The 23,076-nt window shown below is 35.9% G+C and overlaps 1 protein-coding gene across 3 annotated transcripts in view; it reads right to left on the bottom strand.

Moving 5' to 3' along the window:
• Positions 1–23,076, bottom strand: part of CTNNA3 (catenin alpha 3) — a 1,853,344-nt gene that overhangs the window by 325,485 nt on the left and 1,504,783 nt on the right. The gene's annotated exons all lie outside the window — the stretch shown is intronic.

Here is a 23,076-nt window from a genome sequence, read left to right as displayed (position 1 = left end):
CAGAAATGACTAAGTTTATACTGAGTAGGAAGAACAGAGGAGGAGGATATACACTGATACTAGTGCAAGGACAAACATAACATGGAATTTAAAAATATATCCAGGAGAAGAAATAGTGTAACATATATGCAATCACTTGATTTATTACAAAGTTGACTTTGAAGTAAAAGAGAAAAGATGATTGATGTGATAATTGTTACTAGGTCTATAGGATATCCACATGGGGAAAATTGTATCTTAACTTTTACCTTCTACGACATCTGTCAAAAATCAATTTCAGGTGTATGATACATTTAAATATGAAAGGAAAAACAATAAAGTTTCTACACAGAGCCTGCATGACCTTAAAGTTTGGCAATTATATTTTAAGCAGGACACAAAAATCACTAACCATAAAGGGAACTTCTAATTGATGTACTAGTTTTATTAAAATAAAAATTATTTTTCTAAAATAAGCTACCAAGTGAACAGTAAGCCACAGAGTGGAAGAAGATATTCGCTTTACACTCATCAGACCAATGCATAACATTCTGAATGTGTAAGAGTCTTATAAATCAATTTAAAAAATCAGATAACTTATTTATGAATGTTTTAAATGGGTACTTTATGAAATAGAAATTTACATGATTAATAAACATATAAAATGGTTCTCAACTTCCATATTTATCAAGAAAATGCATATTACAGTGCTCCAGCACTGCATATAGACTAGAATAGTTAAAAGGACTGATATCATTGAGTGTTGGCCAAAACATGGACCAACTTAGAAAGCAACGTTATTGCACTTCTGGTGGGTTAAACATATATATAAAACTTTGGAACTTGCCATATCTTCTAAAGCTAAATACATTATACTTGATGGTGATCTAAGAACTCTTCTCCCAGGAGGAATTGAAAATGTATTGAAATGTGTGTTAAAGCACACATAAAAGAATGTTCATAGCAGCATTATTAATAATTGTTAAAAACTTAGAATGCTTTTCCAGTAAGGAAAATGGATGAATCTTTACTAAACAAAATGTCATAGTTGAATTTCACAAACTATTTCGAATAATATAAACACGTTGTAAAAATGTACATATGTTCTCTGTTCCATTTATATAAAACTAAAAAATAACAGGCAAAATTAATTTGTGGTGATAGGGAAAAATGACTCCTTTTTAAAAGGTTAATGACTGGGTAGGCACACAAGGTATATTTCTGGGGGTACTGATAGTATTCAACTTCTTAATCCACGAATGCTTTCATGGGTGTTTTCACTTTACATAAAGTCATTTTTTAAAAAATTTTACACTTCTTTTTACATATGTTACACTTCAACAAAATGTTTACCAAATAAATAATCCAAAAATATATATATTTGGTCATAAATCAGGTATGGTTCTTCAACAAGAACTCATCTCCCCCTACTAAATAGCAGGACTTCTGTGCTCCCTAGAGTCGAACATACACACATACACATACACACAAACACATTCACATACAGCCAAACACACATGCCTGGAAAATATTGCTGGATTCAAGATATGTGTGTGAAGGATGATTGATCATTGATCTTTGAGAAATGTTTATGTTTGTTATGCACTCCACATATATAATATATGATTTGTAGTTGCATGTCTGATATAAAAGATCTAATTTTTATAAAATTGTGTTAAGAGTATTTGATTGAGACTGACAACATGACATAGGAAATCCTTAAATGGTGACCTACATCCCTAAGGCAGGTAAAAAGTATCATGAGAATCAACCGTTATTTTGCAAGGTATAGTAACTCAATTTTAAAATGACTCCCACAGATCCCTTCCTCTTATTATTTACAACTATGCAAAACTCCCTTCTCTTGAGTATAGGCTTGAACTATTAAGTTGCTTCTTATTAACAGAGTGAAGCAAGTGAGAGGTATTTCCAAGATTACCTTCAAAAAGATTGTGACTTTAATCTCCCTCACAGGCTCTTTCTCACTTTCTCATTTGGTTCCTGCAGTTGAAGATATCTGCTATGCTGTGCCCTATTCTTTGGAGCAGCACACATGACAAGGAAGTGAAAGTAGTTTGTGTCCAACAATCAGTCTAACAGCCTGAGAAGAACTGAATTCTGTCAATGACCATGTAAGTTTCGAAGCAGACCTTTCCCTTGTTGAACCTTCACATAGACTGCAGCCCTAGCTGACATCTTAGTTGCAGTCTTGTGACAGGTCCTCAGAGAGCACAAGCCAAATTATACCCAGACTGCTGGTCCACAGAAAATGAGAGGTAATAAATATTGTTATTTTAAACCACTAAATTTGGTAGTAATGTTACATAGTAAACAAAAGCAAGTATACAATATATCAAATTGTGCTGCTGCTTTATTTCATTCTTTAAAATGTTATTTCCAATTTTTAGTTTTTAAAGGTATTATCTATGGTATTAAAAATAACTATAAATTTATTATTAAATGTATTTTATTATAGTTACATTAATATTCTATTACATATTATTAGATATAATACCAACTTACTGATAAAATTATTTATCCTGATATGTAAAATAAATTGACATATAAAATAATTATTTTATTAATCATCCTTATTATTTAAAATAACTATATATAATCATAGCCTAGTTATATCCCAAAGCTACTTAATGCCTTCTTTAATTGACTAGTTTCACGTTCCAAAGAATAGTCAACTAATTTTAAGTATATTTGTAGACTTTTCTTGGATAGTTCTAAATAGTTTGGTCACATATCTAAATTGGAAGTAAGTAAGTAAGAAAATAAATCCACCATGAACATATCCAATATTGGATGTTTGAAAGGCAAATACCCAGATAGTTATGATAAAAATGAACAGAGGTATTAATCTGACAAATGTAGGGCCAGATTTAGCAAGATTTCAGATTATGCTTTATTTTAATGTTCATTTATCATTGTCTATCAGATCCAAAGAACGCTCATATACATTGAATGAGCTGACCATCTGTTCTATGTTTTAAGGATGATTTGACTAAAAATATTTTTTCTCACTGTCTATTTTCTCATAATAGCACTTTTGACACATCCATTTCCCATTTTTGGTTTTGGAAAATGAGGTCACTCTGCCTACAGAAAAGACAAAGGAAATTTTAAGTCTCTCCCCTTGGGTTGTTGGTAGTCTCATTTAAGAAGAAGACAAAGACGTGTATCTTTATCTTCCCTTAGTACCTATAAATTAGGAAAAGTATGAATGGAAAAATAAAGGAACACATGGAGGCAATGAGATACAGAAAAGCTCAAAGAAGGATAAGTCAGAACTAAACACAAGTTTTCTTATGAATAAAGTCTCTCTTCTTTATTTACTTTTATCTTTTTTCCTAGATCAGTTGTCTTACAGAATTAGACCAATCAATTACAAAAATGACAAGATACAAACATGTAGCAAGCATACGAATTCTCAGGAAAGCTACACTTGAGACTAGTTACGTGGCAATGAAATAGACAGATCGAATATATTTTGAAGCTGCCATAATTATCTAAATATTTAGTAATATTTAATCTGTAAGATATTTTGGTGGGTTTCCTTGAGGAAGCACAATTTCTTCTTTTCAGAGGGAATGTCACCTGTCAGTTTTTATAACATATTTGCGTTTGGGAAATCTAAGGTCAGAACTATCCATAATTTTTAAGGAAAATGTGAAATCATCAAATCAGTAGCAATTTTATATTTTGTTTCTGAAATTGTTTTCCTACCTTCTTCAAATTTATGACAGTTTATCAGGTGTTCAGAGAAAAAATACACAGGAGATACAAAGAAAAATATTTTTCCAGGTTTATCTTTCCAACATGCTTTTGTTCATTTAGGATTTGTTTAGCTGTTGATTTTGAAAATTTATTTTTTCATACATACTAGCTGCAAATAGTTAATAAAAGCCTCAAATACAACCAGGCATGGTGGCTCACACCTACAATCCCAACACTTTGGGAGGTCAGGGAGAGAGGATGGTTTGAGCCCAAGAGTTCAAGACCAGCTGGGCAATGTAGTAAGACCATGTCTCTACTAAAAATTAAAAAAAAAAAAAAATTAAAAAGATTAGCTGGGCGTGGTGATCCACACCTGTATTCTTAGCTACTCAGAAAGCTAGGGCAAGAGGATCACTTTAGCCCAGGAGTTCAAGCCTGTCATGAGCTTATGATCACACCACTGCAACAGAGCAAGGTCCTGTCTCAAAAAATAATGATAATAATAATAATTCAAAACTAGAATATGAAATATCTATATCTATATTCACAATTATAAAAAAAGAAAGAGATTTTATATTCAACCACTGAATATGTATATCGAAGGCAGGATGGCTTCCTCTCTACCCACCAATAGAAAAGTAATGTACAATATTAGCAAAGGTTTGTGCCTTCCCAGTTTTCTTACAGCATTCTGTGGCTTGCTACTTGAAACATCAGGGGAATTGTTGTATTTGAAAGAAATAAAATCATAACTGTTAAGATCAAGCAATGGCTTCACATGATGACTTGTATATTTTGTTATTCTATCCTCCTTGGACCGAAATGCCGACTATTTAATACAAGAGATATTTCTAAGCAATTTGAATGTATTATTGGCTTCAGTATTTGCTTTGTACTTTTCTCAGAATGCCTAGTACATAATGGAGTTTTGTGATTTTTATAAAAAGGATGTGAATATGTAGTATTGCAATTGCAATAATGACCTACAGTAGTGGTGATTCAGAAGTTCCCTTTTAGGGCTACCTAAGACTCAGTTCCAACCACAAACATGGCAGAGAATAAACCAATCATTTCAAAGTGTCTTATAACCATTTTTCAAAGTATCAGTAATTTATGAAATTGCACAGTGCATTAGTCAAGTCTTGTATTAACTAAATTTTAAAAATTTAAATAATCATATGAAATCCATATCAATGCTTTGATACTTGACATTATGGTACAGTGGGTTTATCATTTATTACAATGAGCTATTTTCCCAAATTCTTGCATCTGTGGTTTTCTCTAAGAAAATAAATTTGTTCTATGCATTTTCAAATCAAATAATTTGCTATAAATGCTAAATTTTTTTTCTAAATGGTCATAGAAACTATGCTTATTTCAGCATATAAAATAATTAAATTCATAGTACTTGAGGGAAAAGACAAGTCCATATTTAAAAGATAGATTTATCTATCAATTAACTACATTTTATTTCAATTCCAAAATATAAAGCAGGTTCACCTTGTCGCTTTTGCTTTTTATTCTTTTAATTGGGGAAGTAAAAGCGATGAAATTTAAATACCCAACTCCTGCTTCCTTGGATCTTATTGAGGGGGGGAGAGGGGTACATCAGGTTATAGATATTAAATAACTCAAGTCTGAAAGAAGGAATCTTTAATGAGCAAGAACCCACTGTACAAGTTGAAGGTGATAATAATTGTTTTTAATGTTATAGTATCATGTTATGGGTAAGTTTTAGACATGTTTATTTTATGAGAAATCAAGATTTTCATTATGATAGTTATTTGAAATTATCAGATTGCACAAAAAATTATTGCAAACTCAAATTTCTTGTCTCACCAGATTCCAGAAATAATTGTATAGACAGCCAATAAAAGATTTTCCTTCATAATATTTCTGAAATACACAGTAAAAATAGCATGCAATAACTAACTTAGAGAACAATAATGAAGGTATGGGTGGCAGGCTTAAATAGGAGTAAAAACAGATTGGAGAATAATTTGTATAATCTGATCCCATTTTGGAATACTAATAAATGTTCAAATATATATATATAATATATATATAATTTTTTTTCATATATCTGCACAGAAAACACTTGAAAAAGCATGTAGTGATCTCTGGGTGATAAGACTACAAATGATTTTATTCTTGCATTTTTAAAATATAATTTCTAATGTTTCAATTATAAATATGCATTACTGGATAATTTTTAATAAAAATAATCGTTTTATGTGACGATGAAATAAGCATCTTTTGTTTTCCAATGTGAAATATACTGTCAGTAATACATTATTAAGATGAATATGGTTTGTATTTATGAGGAGGTTATAGTTAATGGAGAATCAACAAAGAAACTCTAATGACATTCAGTAAATGAAATGACAAATTAAATACAGGGTTCCATATGAAAGCATCTATCAGAGGTATATAATATGGTCCAAGAGTTATTCAATGGCAAAGGAAAAGAAATAAGAACTATAATATACTTACAAGAGTACTGGAAACATGGTAGTTTTCAATAATCAATTAATCAATTGATTACAATTTTATTTTACAATTAATTGATTAATAACATTTAAATTACATTTAATTAATTGATTTTACAATTAATTTCATTTTATTTTAATGCTAAAATATAATTAATTAATTACATTCAATTACATTTTATTTTAATGCTAAAATATAATGTATACTAGTCTTCTGTTTCAACTTTTATTCTTTTAACTTTGGAGATTAAGAAAAGCTAAGGTACGATTATGCCCAATCTTCTGCTCCCCAGTCTGGGATATAGTACCCTTAAAATCAGTGGGTGGACTGTTCACTTTTGCAATGGACTAGTACTACAATTGTCTTTTGATAGTCTCCTTCAGAAACTGTGTTGAAAAAGCCTAACAGATTAAGCATTCTCAACAACAACAACATTAACAAAAACAAAAGCACTTTATCATCATTCAGAAATAAAATGAGGGTATAATTGCTACACTAGCAGCATTTCACAGTTTACCTCGAAATTATCCTTTCAGGTGGACATATTTCACATGTGCTTTACATGGAACATTTTAAGCATTTCCCTTGCAAGTTTCACCTGGCATTGATATTGGTTTGTTGCTTTTTTTCATATTCTCTTTCAACTGTGTGCATTGTTTGGGACAAGACATGTTTCTGTGGCATATGTTACTAGGCTACTTAACTGTTAAATCGGGCATTTTTCCCTGACACAAAATCTTATACATTATCTTTGCCCAATGTGTTTAAATTCCTCTGCCCACTCTTCTAAAAGAAGAAACTATAAACACTAAAGTAGAATCAAGAATAAAAAACTCTAGCCAATTAATTTTATCTATACCATATAGATGGATCTACATGGTATAGATATAATAATCTATAGCTATATAGATTAATCTATGTGTACAGTTATAGATATACCTAAGTGTTAACAAACACATTGCCTACAATGTGTAAATTACATTTTTGTATTTTTATTATAACAGTAATTGATATATCAGCATATTTTTGCATTTATAGCTGCTTAGTAGGAATGTGGGCTACAATTGCCACTTTCTACCTTTCTATTTTCTTAGGAAACTCCAGGATTCTAAAAGTAAAGCCCTATGGAAAAAAAATCAGTAACATTTCAAATGAAGACCCAAAATTGGGAAATGCAAATTACAACCCTGACATCAACATTAACTTATGTAAGTGGCTCATTTGAAATTATCACACGTTTTTTCTGTTTATAAAACACAGTTATCTTAACCTTAAGCATTGTATCATCCATGTGTTTTCATCTTTGGGTTTCTGAATATATACCAGCCAGACAAAACAAATAATAGTCTTTATAATACCTACACATCCCTGTAAGAACCAAATAGCCTACTGGGTTACCAGATGCGCTATAGTACTACAAAATTAAAGAACAGAGTACAAAATTAAAGGAACAGATGCTCTTTGGTAACCTTTTTTCTAACAAAAAAAAATAAAGTTTTAAAAATAGAGATTGGGAGCAAACTCAGAAACCTCACATCTCTGAATATTGGAAAGATTGAAAAACAGGGATAACTGAAAATGTTGCTTAAAAACATCAAGCTAAAAATAAAGAGATATTCTTCAATAACAAAGAAGACAGACATCAAGAACCAAAGGATGAATTTTGAGTAAATAAATATATTGAATGATGTAAACAAAGAACAGTGATAAGAGTAATCTAAGCAATCTCAAAAATTTTTTAAATAATGGAAAAACATCGCTTGGTATATAAAATTTGTCAATGCTGTGATTTACAAAAGAAAAGAAACTGTTCAGTCAGGGAGAAAATAACAAATGTTTAGGAAACAAAAATATAAGGATTTCAAATATAAATAAGGACAAAAACAATGTTTTGCATGTAGTGACCCATGGGTTGCCTTATACATAAGAATGAGAAACTCAGGTGGAGAAGAAGAAAAATGAGCTCTTCAAATTCATTCATATTGAACTAGAACAAACACAAACAAACAAAACCTTAAATATTAGTTGTCTTCTTAAAAGGGTTTAACAAACAAAGTAAATGCTCATATACAGTTGGGTAAATGCAAAACTGGCAAAACTGAGTAAGGTCAATGAAATGTACCACTGTTGATTTTCTGATTGTGATATTGTGCTGTAGTTATGCCAGATGTTACAGTTGAATGATACACAGTATGCTTCTGTATTTTTTTTTTTTTTTTTTTTTTTTTTGAGACGGAGTCTGGCTCTGCCGCCCAGGCTGGAGTGCAGTGGCCGGATCTCAGCTCACTGCAAGCTCCGCCTCCTGGGTTTACGCCATTCTCCTGCCTCAGCCTCCCAAGTAGCTGGGACTACAGGCGTTCGCCATGTCGCCCGGCTAGTTTTTTGTATTTTTAGTAGAGACGGGGTTTCACCGTGTTAGCCAGGATGGTCTCGATCTCCTGACCTCGTGATCCGCCCGTCTCGGCCTCCCAAAGTGCTGGAATTACAGGCTTGAGCCACCGCGCCCGGCCAACTTCTGTATTTTTTCTAACAACCGTATGTGAATCTCAAAGTAACTCAAAATAAAAAGTTAAAAAATTAAGGTATCATCTCAGCTATTGTTCCAATTACAAAGTTAAGAAAATCTTACAAATTTCCTTCAAATGGTCTTACAACATATCTTTGAGGATATTATTAAGACCTTGTGAGAATATAATTGGAAATCATTTAAAATCAGAAAACTGACAAACTGAGAAATAATCACAAGCCCTTAGATTCACAGACAGAATGAGAGTGTTATTTGACTATGGCCAGAAAAGAACAATTAAACACCACCCCCTGGTCTCACACACACACACACACACACATACGTGAGCTACTTAACTGAGCAATGATATGGCTATAGAAAGAAACCATGAATTAGAATACCAGAGGTCACCAAATACAATGAAAAGGGGTAAAACCTAAATAATTGTCTTAAATATTAATCTAAGCAAAAAACCTATGTAAAATCAAATTAAGATATTAAAATAGCATTAGAAAACTCCAAATACATGGGAATACTAAAAAACTAATTTAAGATGAAATCAACCAAATATAAATCTAAGACCATCCCACTCCTAAAAGAAAATATAGGAGAATATTTTCAAAACCTTGGAGTTGCCAGTTTTTCTGTTTTAATTATTATTATTTTTAATTTAGGACAAGACTGCTATGATTTGAATATTTGTCTCCTCCAAAACTCAAGTTGAAATTTAATCCCCAAAGAGGCACTAGTAAGAGGCTGGGCCTTAAGATGATGAGTATGCTCAGCCCCCCTGCCTCGTGATTCCCTGTGACACTTCAGAACTCTGCAGAAAGCCCTCATCTGCAAAAAACCCTTACCAGATGTGGATCTTTGACCTCAGACTTAGCCTCCATAACTGTAAAAAATAAATTTCTTTTCTTTATAAATTACCCAGTTTGAGGTATCCTGATATCTAAAACAACAGAAAATAGATTAATACAAAGAGAGAAAAAAAAACAGCACTAGCCATTAAAAATAAAACTAAACTGGATTTCACCAAAATTAGATTTTCACTTATTAAAAGACACCATTAAGAAAATGGAGAAGCAAGCCACTGACACAGATTGGAGACAAAAATGAAATATTGAATTCAGCAAAGGACTGCTATCTATCAAGAACATACAAAGAACTGCCAAAAGTAAAGATATTAAAAATTATTGATCAAAAAAAACAAGCAATGAAAAAATGCTCAACATCCTACATGACCAAGAATATGCATATTAAAACCATAAGGAGATACCATTTTACACTTATAAGAGTGAGTAAAATCAAAAGGACTGATAACACTAAATGTTGACATGTGGAACAGTCAGAATCCTTATGTATTGCTCAGGGGAGTATAAAATAGTACAAATATTTTAGAGAGGAGTTTCTTAAATTAAGCATATATTTAGCCCTCACCCTGGCAATTCACTACTAAAAATAAAATTTAAGCAGGAGAAATAAAAATTCCATTGAAGTCCATGAAATAATATGCATAAGTAGGTACATAGCATTGTTGTTCATAATAGTCCATAAAATGAGAAAAGTCTAAACATCTTTTAATAGAAGAATGGATAAGCATTCTTGTGGCATATTAATGCAATTAAACAGTGTAAACTTAAAATAAAATTCTAAGCCCCCTAACTGATTGAATGGACTTCCCTTTCAGCCAATGACATTCCAAAGTAAATATGAAAAACTAGTTCAGGCCATGATGGGAAGGAGGGGTCAGACACATCTCATTACGCCCTCCTCCCTTTGGAATTCAGGCGCAATTGATCAGTGTTAACATTAAAAAAGAGATCTTAAGACTGATCAAACAGACTCTTTGTGGCAATCAGATACATCACAAAATGACATATACCAGGCCCTGTAAGAAATTGAAGTATTTTACCCTGAAATACATTTCTTTGACATATTTTTAAATAGCCCTGTAAGTCTGCCTCTTGTGGAGAAAATCAGCATTCTGTGGAGAATTCTCTTCCCTTTCCAGGTCTTTTCCTGATCCAGGAGAGATTAGCTAAGCATCTGGTACCTTTTTAAGTCTGATAAAAAAACATTCGCCCTCTATTCTATCTGAAGCCTGCTTCCTGGAAGCTTCATCTGCATAATAAGAAATTTGGCCTCCCAAACTCCTGATCTTAACCCAGACATTCCTTTTTTTCTATTGATTCTAGGTCTTTAGATAAACTCATTCAACCAATTACCAAACAGAAAATACCTGAATCCATCTATGGTCTGGAAGCCCCCACTTTGAATTGTCCTGCCTCTCAGGACCAAACCAATGTACATCTTACATGTATTGATTGATGTTTTATGTCTCCCTAAAATGTATAAAACCAAGCTATAGTCTGACCACCTTGGGTACATGTTCTCAGAATCTCCTGAGGCTGAGTCATTATCATGTCCTTAACCTTGGCAAAATAAACTCGTAAACTGATTGAGACTCACTGCCTTGAAGGGAAGAACCCAGTAACCACCTGCTGACCAAAGAACCCTTGGGTCCTGAATAACCAGCAGCAATACCTAGGTAGTATGCCACGGACCTTGGGTGAGACTTTGAGACATGCTGGCTTCAGGTACTAGCTCAGCCACAGTGGGGTAAAGCACCAAGTGTGCTCTTGAGGTCCCCAATACAAGCCTACACTCTTGGACAGCATTTCTGGACATGCACTGGACCAGAGGGGGAGCCCATTGCCCTAAAGGGTGAGTCCCAGACTTTGTAGCATTTACCACCAGCTGACTAAAGAGCCCTTGGGTCTTAAGTAAACATTGGCAGTGGCCTGGCAGAACTCTCCACAAGCTGATGGTGGTGATGGACATGGAGAGAGGCTCCTCTGCCTGTGGAAAGGGGTAGGGAAGAATAGGAAGGACTTTGTCTGTGGTTTGAGTGCAAGCTTAGCCACAGCTGAATAGAACATCAGGTAGATTTCTAACATTTCTTACTTCAATCCCTGGCTTCCAGACAGCATCTCTGGACATATCTGGGCCTGTGTAGAACTAGCCACACTGAAGGGAAGGACACAAACATGGCTGCCTTTGCCACTGGCTGATTGTAGAGCCCTAGGTCTTTGAGGCAACATAGGCAGTAGCCAGGTAGTAGTTACAGTGGGCTTTGAACAAGACCCAGTGCTGTGATCATTTCAGGTCTGACCTAGGGCAGTTCCAGTGATGTTGCCAGAGGGGGGCCTGTGTCATCCTACTTCCAATTCCAAGTGGTTCAGCTCAGAGAGAAACACTGTTTGAGAGAAAGTAAGAAAAGAGAAAAACAATCTCTGCCTGGTAATTCAGAGAATTCCTCTGGATCTTATCCAAGACCACCAAGGTGGTACATTTATAAGGCTGCAATAACCATAGTGTAACTGGGCTTAGGGTCCCCGCTAAAGCAGATACCTCTTAGATCACAACACCAAAGTCCTTTTTAATATCTGAAAAGCCTTCCCAAGAAAGATGGGTACACACAAGGCAGACCATGAAGACAAACAAATACCTGACTCTTAAATGCCCAGATACAGATGAACATTTACAAGCATTGAGACCAGCCAAGAAAACATGACTTCACCAAATGCACAAATAAGACACCAGAGACCAATCCTGGAGAAACAGAGATATGTGACCTTTTGTTATGGGATCTTTGGGGTGTTGCTTTTTTGGCCTGAAACCTCTGCCTGGTGGTACCTTTGCCCGTTTTGCTTGGGCACACTGAGCTCATTCTGCCCACCCTGCCTGGCAGGCTGTGCTCAGCTCACGCTACCAGCCTGGATCACATGCTTGCCAAGGGTGAGTGAGGCATAGAGCGGTGAGGGGTGGGTGAGTGAGTGTGGGGTCCGGCCACAGCTCAGTCAGACATGCCAGCTGCTGCAGTGTGGTAGACAGCTACAGGTGCCAGCACGGGTGCTGGCTCTCTGCAAGGCATAGTTGAACTAGGCGCACTGCAAGCGGCTTCCCTAGCTGACCCTGATAACATAATTGGCACCTGGAAGCTTGGAGACACAAGGAACTACAGGAACCCAGAGAGGGAGTCACAGCTCTGGCTCTGGGAGCTCCCAGGTCTGGGATCCCTGAGGGGCAACAGTTCTTCTCTCCTTCTCTTCACCTGCAACATGGCAAACAAGGGACATGTTTCAGCCCTGTTTGTGTTATAGCTCTTTTAGTTCTGCTATTCAGTGGCTCCCAAGTTCTTGTCCTGCAACAGGAAGAATGACGTAGGTAGACAAGTGGAGGGTAAGCAAGATGAAGGGGAGTTTTATTGAGCAATATAACAGCTCACAGAAGTCCCACAGGGGGTGGCTCCTTTCTGCAGCCAGGGTGTCCTGATGAGTGTTCAGCTCCAAGTAGAGAAGAGACTCGGAAGTGGGGAGCTCCTCTCTGCGGCAGGTCATGCCATAATTTTGTACTTCTCAGCAAAGAGAAGGCCCTAGTGTGGGTTGCTCTTCTCTACAACTGGTAGTCCTGATGTCTCTGAAAGTCTCTGAAGCTCTCAGCAGAGAGGAGGCCATAAAGTGGGTGCTCCTCTCAGGTTCTGATCATCCCAACATCTCTCGCTATCAGCAGAGAAGGTAACTCCTCTCTGCAGCTGGTCATGCCATTGTCTGCTCACCTCTAGCTGAGACTTGGGCTTTTATGGGCCTCAGATGGGAGGAAGTGTGCAGTGATTTGGCTCACGGGCGATCACTGGTGGGCCCAGAAAAGGCACCACAAGTTCCCACTCCAGTACATGGGACTGGCAGCCCAGGCCCCAGCCTTCAGTCCCTCCATGATCTGAAGGTGGGGCCTCATCAGGGATGTGCCCCCTTCCACCCAGCAATCTGTTTGCCTCCTGCTGTCATTCACGGTGCCCAGGCTTGGCCCTGACCTTCCTCCAAGATCAGAGCACGTACCACACTGACAGCAGGGAAAAGCCAGGCAGCAGGAGCAGGCACTTCTGATCGTGAGAGGGCAGAAGGGGCCTTCCTGGGACCCCAAGAGTGCAGGGATGCCTGAGTCTGCAGCCATGATTTGGGCAGCTGCAACTGCGCCCAGGGTTGGGGGGTGGGGCTCCTACTGGCTCCGTGGAACTGGAAGTCAGAATCTGCAGCCACAGTTTGGGTGGCTGCAGCAGTACCCTGGGAGCTTCTGCCCCATCTTGCAAGGGCCAGGGCTCCTGCTTGTCCCCAGCTCCCAGCTGCTCCATGGAGAATGCAGCCCCAGCCATGCCTCCTTGCTGCAGCCAACATGATGGTAACAGCAGGCAATCTAGAGCAGCCACTGTCATTACTTTCAGAAAATTAAAAATAGCTATTTTGAGAAAGTTCAATTAATTTCAAGATGATGGAGAAGGAATTCAGAATTCTATCAGATGATTTTAACAGAGATTTAAATAAAAAAAAAAAAGCAGAAATTCTAGACTTGAAAAAATGCAACTGACATACTGAACAATGTATCATAGTCTCCTAATACCAGAATTGATCAAGCAGGAGAATTAGTGAGCTTGAAGACAGGCTACTTGAAAATACACAGCCAGGGGAGATAAAAGAAAAAAAGTATTAAAAATTGAAGCATACCTATTAGGCTTAGAAAGTAGCCTCCAAAGGCCAAATCTAAGAGTTATTGGACTTAAAGAGGATAGAGAATAGAAAGAACTTTGTCTTGTGGTTTGAGTGCCAGCTTAGCCACAGTGAAATAGAACATCAGGTAGATTTCTAAGGGTTTTGACTAACCCTGGTTCACAGCTAGCATTGCTGGACCTGCCTGGGGTTTAGGGAAACTTTATCCTGAAGAGAAGGACACAAACACGACTGGCCTCACTACTTTCTATAGGATTAGAAAGTTAATTCAAAAGCATAATTTCAGAGAACTTCCAAAATCTAAGAAAGATATCAATATTTAAGTACAAGAAGGTTATAGAACACCATGCAGATGCCACTGAAAGTGGAATACCTCAACACATTTAATAATCAAACTCCCAAAGGCCAAAAAAAAAAAAAAAAAAAAAAAAAAGGATCATAAAAGCAGCAAGAAAAAAGAAACAAATAACATATAAGAGAGCTATGTTACATCTGGCATCAGGCTTTTCAGTGGAAACCTTATGGGCAGAAGAAAGTGGCATGACATATTTAAAGTGTTGAAGGAAAAAACTTTTACCTACAATAGTATCACTGATGAAAATACCCTTCAAGCCTAAAGGAGAAATAAATACTATCTCAGACAAACAAAAGCTGAGGAATTTCATCAACGCCAGACCTGTCCTGCAAGAAATTCTATAGGAAGTTCTTCAATCTAAAAGGAAAGGACATTAACGAGCAATAAGAAATCACCTTAAGGTACAAAACTCACCGGTAATAGTAAGCACACAGAAAAACAAAGAATATTATAACACTTTAATTTGAGGGTATAAACTCCTATTTTATGTATTAGGTAATAGAAAAACTAAATGATGAACCAATGAAAAATAATAATTACATCTTTTCAAGACATAGACAGTATAAGAATACATAAAAACAATAAAAAGTCAAAAGGTAGTGAGATAAAGTGTAGCATTTCTATTAGTTTTTTCTCATTTGTTTGTTTATGCCATCAACTTTAAGTTGTCATTAGTTTAAAATAATGGATTATAAAATAGTATTTGCAAGCCTCATAGTAACCTCAACTCAAAATATACAACAGATACACAAAAAATAAAAAGCAATACATTCATCACACCAATAATGAAAATTGCCTTCACTAAAAGGAAGACAGGAAGAAAGAAAAGAAGAAAGATTAAACCATAAAACAACCAGAAAAAAAAAATAGCAGGAGTAGGTCCTTATTTATCAATAATAACATTAAATGTAAATGGATTAAGCTCTCCAATAAAAAAGACATGGAGTGGATGAATAGATTTTTTTAAAAACCACAATTTGTTGCCTATAAAAAACAGACTTCACTTATAAAGATAAACACAGACTGAAGGAAAGGAATAAAGAAAGAAATTTCATGCCAATGGAAACCAAAAAAAAAAAGAGTAAGAGTAGCTATACTTATATGAGACAAAGTAGATTTCAAGATGAAAACTGTAAGAAAAAAAAAGAAGGTGATTATATAATGATAAAGGGTTCAATTCAGCAAGAGGATATAGCAATTGTAAATATATACGTACTAAACAGTGGAGTACTGAGATATAAATTGCACTAAAGAGAGAGACAGACCTCATTACAATAATAGTTGGAGACTTCAACACCTCACTTTTAGTATTGGACAGATCTTCCAGGCAGAAAATCACCAAAGAAAACTGGAGGACTCACATTATCTGATTTCAAATCATATTAACACTACAAATCTATAGTAACCAAAATAGCATGGTGCTGGCATTAAAACAGACACATAGACCAATGAAATATAACAGAGAACCCAGAAACAAATCCATACATCTATAGTGAACTCATTTTTCAAGAAAGCTGCCAAGAATATACACTGGGGAAAAGACAGTCTCTTCAATAAATGGTGCCAGGGAAACTGTATATCTACATGCAGAAGAATAAAACTAGGCCCCTATCTCTCACTATATACAAAAAGCTAAGACTAGAAACTATAAAATTACTAAAAGAAAACATTGGGGAAACTCTCCAGAACATGAGTCTGGGCAAAGATTTCTTGAATAATACCCTACAAGCACAAGAAACCAAAGCAAAAAAGTACAAATGAGATCAGATCAAGTTTAAAAAGCTTCTGCACAGCAAAGAAACTATCTACAAAGTGAAGAGACAACCACAGAATGTGATAAAATATTTGCAAACTACCCCGCTGAGAAAGGATTAATAACCAGAATATATAAGTAGCTCGAACAACTCTATAGGAAAAAATCTAATCATCTGATCAAAAAGTGGGCAAAAGATCTGAATAAACACTTCTCAAAAGAAGACATACAAATGTCAATGGCAAACAGGAATATGAAAAGGTGCTGAACATCATTGATCATCAGAGGACTGCAAATCAAAACTACAATATCATCTCACCCCAGTTAAAATGGCTTTTATCCAAAAGACAATCAATAACAAATGCAAATGAGGATGCGGAGGAAAGGGAACTTTTGTACACTGTTGGTGGGGATGTAAATTAGTACAAACACTATGAAGAATAGTTTGGAGTTTCCTCAAACCTCAAAATACTAAAAATAAGGCGGAGCTTGTAGTGAGCCGAGATAGCATCACTGCACTCCAACCTGGGCAACAGAGTGAGACTCCATCTCAAAAAAAAACCCACAAAAAAACAAAAAACAAAACAAAACAAAAAACTAAAAATAGAACTAACATACAATCCAGTAATTCCACTGCAAGGTATATACCCAAAGGAAAGGAAATCAGGATGTTGAAGTGTTAACTTCACTATCATATTTATTGCAGCATTATTTATAGTAGGCAAGATTTGGAAGCAACTTCAGTGTCCATCATCAGATGAGTGGATAAAGAAAATGTGGTACATATACACAATGGAGGACTATTCAGTCATAAAAATGATAAGATCCTGTCATTTGCTACAACATGGATGGAACCGGGAGGTCATTATGTTAAGTGAAATGAGTCAGGAATAGAAAGAAATGAGTGAGGAATAGAAATATAAACTTCACATGTTCTCATTTATTTGTGGGAGCTAAAAATTAAAACAATTGAATTCGTGGAGATAGAGGGTAGAAGAATAGTTACCAGAAGCTGGGAAGGGTAGTCGGGGACTTAGTGGGAAGTAGAGATAGTTAATGGGTACAAAAAATAGTTAAAAAGAATGAATGAATAAGACCTAGTATTTGATAGTACAACAGAGTAACTATAGTCAATAATAACATCACTGTCCATTTAAAAATAACTACAAGAGTATACAATTTGTTTATAACACCAAGAATAAATTCTTGAGGAGACAGATATCCCGTTTACTATGATGTAGTTATTATGCATTACATGTCTATATCAAATTATCTCGTGTACTCTATATATAATCACACCTACTATGTAGCCTCTACAATTAAAAATAAATTTTTTTCGAATGGCCATAGCAAAATTTCTTACAGCATCCGGATACATTGCAGCTATAGTAACCTTGTTGTTTTATTATCATCAGTGGTACTTATCAGTTATATCTTTTGCTACCCAATTCAATATTCTACAGCTACTCAACCACTCTTTGTCTATGCTTCTATGGTTTCTTCTCTTGATATGACAAATGCTTCTGGAATTAATTTATGCATCTTCCTAGTTTCTTCTGTCTAATAATGTTGCCGTACGACTGCTTTTTCTCTACCTTCTAGCTTCTGTACTTCTCAAATATTACTGCTATTTCTATGTGGCCCTTTTCTAGAGTGCCACATAGACCATCAGAGGATCTGATTGAATTGATTAGTTACCACAGGAAGTGGAGAATGTGAGTACTGTATGTTCTATACCTCTCATATTGCCCTGCCTTGTAGACCATCGATCATTCTAGATGATTGACTGAATGAGAGGTGATCCCTGCTCCAATAATCCCTGGCTCGGCTTGCAGAACCACATGGAACTAAACACAGAGATCCATGCAGCAGGAAACTCTTAGAAGGAAACTGAAAATGTCATGCACACAGAGGTTCTCCAGAAACAGTATTGTAGTAAGCAGACATCTTGTGTGGTCTGTCCTAAAACATTCAGTTATTAGTGTCTTTTCCATGGACATCTCTTTTCTTACACTGATCAGTCTTTGTATTCATGAAGCAATACCACATGATTAAGATTATACTTTTGAAATTTAAAAAAAAAAATCTGATACTTGACAATGTTTCTCATATTCTTTACTTTCTGAATTTTCTTAGACATTTGGTGATTTTGCTTTGTTAGGATGGAATTTTAGTCATTTTATCAGTTTCTAAAAATTCCCCCTTGAAAACTAGATTGGAGTTACATTTTTATAGGTTATTCATGGCTAAATTGGCATTCAAAATATTGAATATTTCTACCAAGGCATCTATAGTAGAGTAAAATCCATTGAGCCAACCTCTTGTAATCCAGAAATTCCAAATTGAAACAAAATGGGAAAATATCAATAGTAATATGGCTCATATAATAGTAATACTACAGCTATATAATAAATGTTTAATGATATTTCATTATATCAAAATGATTTTAGAATATAAGAAATGCTAATTACTCTATTTAACACAATAGCTCAGAAATTAGAAATATCAACATTGTTCAAATAATAAGATAATAACTATTAAGTATTTACTTTGTGCCAGAGTTCTAAGAGCTTAACTTGCATTGGAGCGTTTAATCCTCAGTGGGAGATTTATCATCCCCATTTTGCAAATGAGGAAACACTTACAAAGAGGTTAAGCAACTTGCCTAACATAATACAGCTACTAAGTGGTGGAACCAGGATGTAAACTAAACTCCAGGCAGTTTGATCTAGAGACCATATTCTTAACCATTATTAAGATCAGTCTATGAAATATGAAAACCATCAATTTAATCTCACAGTCACTTCTTGAGACAAAGGTCAAGTTTTATATATTTTAAGGGCAACTTTGAAAAGAATGCAGTGTTGATGAGAGTAAAAAAGACAATGATATGTATATTATTTACATTACCCAAATGTTTCTATGATGGTTAAACAAAGTATCAAACCCAGCCTCTTAGCCTGACAATGTATGTTTTGTTTTTTTTTTCTTTTTTTCTTTTAGCTGACTCTTGCTCCTCTCAGGAAGAGAACATATTTTCAAGTTTATTTGCCTAGGCATCAAATGTTTAAATATTTTAGTCAATTTCTAATTAAAATAATTACTTTTAATCAACATTTTCTTATATCTCTTTTTCATTTTTAATTTCAGAGCAAGACAATTTCGCATTTCTTTAGTCAACAACTAGTTGCTCATTATTTACTATGTGTCAAGTCTTATGATGCTGAAGTGAAGAAAAGAGATTTAAAGTCATAGTTGTGGTTTCCTGTGGACCTTAAATTCTAGCAGAAAATATGAAAAACATTGTAATCAATGCTATCATGGGCAGGTATGTGGTGTTATGTAAATATACGGGAATACCTAATTCACAAACTGGGTTTAGAAAATTCTTACAGAAGAAAGTGGCATCCAAATAACCAACAATGAATAAAAATTATTATAGATAAAGTAAAGCGGGCCTAATGGACTGACAAAATGATTGAGTGTCAAGAGGTGGAAGGACTTGGTGAATAATTTGAAAAGGGACCATCAGTGGATGATGGTCACAGTTTTGGCTCCAGCCATCAGGTAAATATTAACAGTGCTTTAAATTTCCATTTTTGTTTTAAATTGTTTTCATATTTATTATCTTTATTTAATCTGAGAACAGCCTTTTGGGAGATACAGAGGTATGCATTTTTCTAGCTGAAAATACAAAGTGTTTACATAATTTGTCTAAAGTCTCAGTTGAAGGGAATAAGGGAGGGTAGTTAGTGGATTGCACACAGAATGAAGTTCTTTTCACCATCATTTCTACTCATTTAGAACATACCTTTTATTCTACCGTCTAAAGAGCAACATGTCTTCTTTCAGACGAGATTATTATTTGGGTTCAAATCAACGACACATTATTCCCTTTGTCATCTGATGTAGACATTTCTAACTGGCTCTCCTGACAGGAGCAATCCATCATCATAGCTTGTGGAACAATTTTGACCAACCATGTCAACACCCCTATCATTACCACCAAGTGCAAATGCACATTAATATTCTATGTAACGGCCAAACAGATGCAGAAAGATAATACATCTCTTCAAAAGGCTCCTGCAGGCCTCTTCTTTGTTTTTTCACCCTCCCTCTTTTTTTCAAGTTTTGATCATATATTCTAATTAAATCTCAAGGTTCATTTTACTATACCACAAGCTTCTGTATGGCCACTGGAATCATTCTAGCTCCATTTACCTACACTCTCCAATTACAAACTTAGATGGAAGTTAAACAGCCTGTGAGAACTCAGAAGGATATCGCATTGAAATGGTAGAAGAGTTGAAATGGTAGAAGAGTTCACTGCCGTACCTCAGTAGCAGGCAGGCACCTTAAACTGGTTGAAGTGTGTGCACCACAGTATTAGTGCTACGAAGGTTTCTTTCACAATAGTTTTGCATTTTTTAGGTGTTCAAGGTATTTCTTGGTGTATGTATGTGTGTTCTGTGTGGGTGCACGTTGTGTGTCTGTGCGTTTCATTTGCTTTTTGGATGGGTGGGAGGTTAATAAGTGTCATGAATTATTAAAAAGGAACTTGACCTTACAGTGATTCCAACAGAAAGGAACAAAATCTAGAGATATCAGAGAGTCACTTGTTCATATTCCAGGGACTATGCGGGCAACTATCTCTGATGGTTGCAAGAGGAAGAAAGAAGGATTTCAGCATGGATGACAAATTATCACTCAAATAATGGTAGTCTGTGGTTATAGGCCTTGTCCTCCCACTTGGATTTTTGGTATTACCCACTAAAAGTGCTCATCTTGGAAGAGGATGTGGAGCCTCAGATGACTTCTCTGTTTTCCATATACAGTCCAGGAAAGCCTATTCCTTAAGACTTTTCTCAACAATCTTACCTCCCAAGACAGACAACAGTACTAAATACACTCCCTGAAGGATGAAGGCATCTTGCTCGAGGAAAGCAAAAATTACCTGGTGACCATCAAGCAGGCCATCCAGAGGCAAAACTCCTTATCTGAGGAATTTAGAAGAAATTTGACTTCCCTGTTATCGAAAACACGCATCTGGTACCAGGCTCTTTTCCCAAAACTTTGTAAGTAACTAGAATTTCTATAGATCTCTGGAATGTATGCATATTGAAACTCACTGTGCAACCCTTGCTGACATCAAGGCACCAAAATATCTACAAATATAATCATTCCTCATGACCTACATGGCTAATACAGTTCAAATTACCCTTAAGCTCCCACTTTAAGGTCCATAAAAGCCCCTAAGGAAAATCCACCAGTGGACACTCAGTCATCTCTTGCTGAGGTACCTCGCTGCATTCTTCTGCAGCATTCTTTCCATCTAATAAAACCTTCCTTTTCAGACCTATACTGTTGTCAATAAATATTTCTTGCCAACCTGCGAGTCAACCACTTTCTGATGCTGGGGCTCTGACACCCTGCCAGGCATCTCATTGACTCGTACTGGGACTTTACTGGAATTTCTCCCTTCTTTTTCCTCTCTACTTCCCTCAACAGTCTGGTTCTTTACTCTTAGAAACCGATGGTCTTTGGCCAAGGTCACTCTTCAGTAGCATCCTGAAGCCCTAGAGAAGGAGTATCTGTCTCTGCCCTTGGGGCTGAGAAACTGGCCTGGGTTCTTTTCCATTTTTGGACTACCAGTGAACCAGCTTAAGTACTTTTTGGCAATTGAGGGTTTCTGGCTGAGGGCACTCCTTCGTATTACCCAAAGGCCAAGACAAAAGAGCAAATTCACTATTGCCCCCCAAGGGTGGCAAGTCCACTTTCACTTTAACACTGTAAACCGTACCTTGGAAATGAGCATCTGCAAAATCAACTCTGTGCAGCAACAATCTACTGGTTGTGGACCCCATTTTGAATTCAGCTTTGTCACAGACATCACATCCCTAGTCATGGACGAGTTCTCCTTCATGTTAGGTTTGAGCTGACCACTCAAACAAGGGCAGGCCTAGACTGCTCATCCAGGCAAGGGCAGGCCCTCTATCCATGGTAGGCACCCCCAAATAGAGTGAGCAAAGGGAAAAGGGAGGTCAAAACCCCTCGCAGATACCTCAGGGATCTTGTAATGCCTTATTTAAACCCAACATGGGTTCAACTCATTCTTCAGTTCTATCCAATTTGCTCTTAGGGTGCATTCTTATAAAGTGGTCCCATTTTGACCCACAAACTCTTTAAAAGAAGCATATAATTTTCTTTTATATTCAGAGACCCCATATGTTCAGGTCTTTTGGGCTTTATCTGATACCTAAAATTACATAAAAATTGTTGCATATGCTTCCAAAGAACTTCTTCTCTCCCTGATTCTGATGTCTTAGATGATTCTTCCATTTGCCTGTCACATTCTCCTCAGCCTGCTCCCACTTTACCTATGCCCTCTCCAATTGCTTAATACCCCAATCATCACCCCCTCCCCATAAACAGATACTTTATCCTCCTCATATACTTGCACAGGAATGTATAATGTTTTGTGTGTCCACAAGGTGACAAATGAAGATTTGGGAAAAATTCAAGTTCACGCCCTTTTTCCAATATTGGATCTTTTGCAAATTCAATCCCAGTTGCATTCATTTAGCCAGGAGCACTCGAAGTTAATTCAAGAATTTCAGGTCTTAACTATTTCCTTTGTTTTAACCTGGCAAAATATATTTGTGGCATTAACTAGTTGACGTTCCCACAAAGACAATCATGCCTT

The sequence above is a fragment of the Chlorocebus sabaeus genome, chromosome 9, assembly GCF_047675955.1.
Source record: "Chlorocebus sabaeus isolate Y175 chromosome 9, mChlSab1.0.hap1, whole genome shotgun sequence".
Classification (NCBI taxonomy): Eukaryota; Metazoa; Chordata; class Mammalia; order Primates; family Cercopithecidae; genus Chlorocebus; species Chlorocebus sabaeus.
Note: the sequence above shows the minus strand (reverse complement) of the source record. Positions and strands in the feature narration are given on the sequence as shown.